Source organism: Oratosquilla oratoria, chromosome 11 (genome assembly GCF_046742065.1).
Source record: "Oratosquilla oratoria isolate Oo_2021 chromosome 11, ASM4674206v1, whole genome shotgun sequence".
Lineage (NCBI taxonomy): Eukaryota > Metazoa > Arthropoda > Malacostraca > Stomatopoda > Squillidae > Oratosquilla > Oratosquilla oratoria.
Genome location: NC_134787.1, coordinates 32,155,101 through 32,157,600, shown reverse-complemented (window position 1 = coordinate 32,157,600; position 2,500 = coordinate 32,155,101).

Genomic DNA, 2,500 nt, shown 5'->3' with positions numbered 1-2,500 from the left:
ATAAATTGAACAAAAATATATAGAGATAACTAGAATAAAATAAAATGAAAAAGAGAGGAATTCCTGATGTAATTATGTTTACAAAAAGACACCAGGGACGGAACACAAATAATTTCAGGGAAATGGCGATCAATATGATGAATATTTACTACTTTCATGTAGACACGAATAAAAACTTTAAAACCAGTCATCAAGGTTAACAAGCCGATGACGTCACTTTACAGAGAGTGAGCATCGCCAGTACCTCTCAGAGACTCGAACCCAAGTCTTCCTTATCACGTGACGGAGCCTAACCCGAAAGCACCATAGCATCAGAGAAATAGGGTGTAATTTAAAAAGGAAGGCCGATGGTAGAAATATCTAGTGTAGGACAAGATTCCAATACTTGTGGTGCTCTACATTTTGGTCAAATTTTACTTCAGGAAAGACGAGGAACATGGTCCATGACCCAGACAGGACATATTTTAAGAATATCTGTTGTGTTTTTGGAGAGAATCTCAAGCGAGTGAGGTAGGAGGGAGGGGGCGGGAGAGAAAGAGAGGGAGAAGAGGGAAAAACAGATAGACAGACAGACGTTTGGCCAAAACTATATAGGATGTACGACGTATGATTTGACACGTGTGATTATATATATATATACATATATATATATATAAAGATATATATGTATATATACAGTATATATATATATATATATATATATATATATATATATATTTATATGTATACATGCATACACACACACACACACACACACACACACACACACACACACACACACACACACACACACATATATATATTTATATATATATATATATATATACATATACATATATTTATATATATACACATACATATAAAGTTGAGCAGTAGTCGTCACTCAGGTCAGGTCAACTGGGTAGCTGCTTCAAATAGTGATACGGCGAGTGGTTGTGTTACAGTGCTCAGCGCCGATGAGGTACAATCTCTGCTTAGTCGAATTGAAGCCTTGGAGGATGCTGTAAAGTGCCTTAAAGAAGAGAATCGAGTTCTCCGCTCGAAGGCCCAAGATACGGAAGACAAATATAGTTTGGAGCCTGGATGGAAAATGGTGACAAATAAGACGCGGAAAGTTGAAAAAAAAGTCCTCACCAACCCCGCTCGATTGCAGGAACTCGTTTCAAACACTATTAGGTCTACAGGAAGAAGTAACAAAGGAAATTCAAGAGAATAATGGAAGGGCAGACGCTGGATCCCTGCCCACGGGTATGATTTTGGTTATAGGAGACAGTCAAGTGAGGTACTTAGACAGGTCTTTCTGTGATAAAGATAGGAAACATAGGACGCAAATGTGTTTCCCCGGCGCGGGGATAAGAGATGTTAGAGATAGGATTGAAGAGTGTTTAGTAGGGGAAGGTAGGGACCCTGTCGTTTGCTTAGGTGCTGGAGGCAATGATATAGCTAAGTTAGGCAGTGAGGAATTGTTTGCGCGGTTCTGGGATGCGCTAGACAAGATTAGGAATAAGGGAGATGTTCCTGTTTTATGTGGAATCCTTCCGAGGCGTAGAGTTGGAGGGATGTCACATTTCAGGGCTATTGCAATGAATTGCAGGCTGGCAAAACATTGTAAGGCCAATGGATGGGCTTTTGTCGACAACTGGGATCGCTTTTACTTTAAGAATCATCTAATAACAAGGGACGGGGTGCACTTGTCGCCCAGAGGATTTCGGCTCCTTGCTGAATCCCTTGAGCGAGAAGTAGGCATCCTATAGGGTTTTTTTCGGGTATATTACGTGGGAGTAGGGGGGGAAGTATCGGAATATAGTTTAGGCAATAGAAACAACTTAGAGAGGGACTGTGAAAAGAATCACCAAAGTATGTGGAGGGAAGATAAGCTTAAAGTTTACTATACAAATAGCAGAAGCGAGATATAGGGGTGAGTGGATAATGGATGCTTATATATGGTACTGTGATGCAACACGATATATCTAACATTAAATGCGATATGCATTGCATCCTACATAATAACGATACATCTACTATATGTTATACAGTAATATAAAACGGATAAATAATGCACGATAATTTCATATTTTTAATAACATAGAACTCATATATACATCCACACACAATTAAATTCTACCTTCAAATCGGATAAGCAACCAAGTAAAGACTTTGCTGAATGCACCTTAGGAAGATACAAGGAGATTATATCATTACACATCACAAAATAGCTGACTTGAGAGTATCAAAAGATATTTTGACCTAAAATATTCAACGCGTTTTACTCGCCCAAAACCATCATTGAGGTAGATATGCTACTACCTCCCAAAACCATCATTGAATTGATTAATTTATGTAAAGTTAATGCAATTTTTTTTTCAATGATGAATATTATGTACAAAAGTTCGTAATGGCCATGGGTAATCCGTTATCTCCATTACTCAGCAACTTATACATGAAGTTCTTTGAGAGAGAATTATTGCCCAAGATTCTTCCCTCTTTTGTTTTGTAGAAG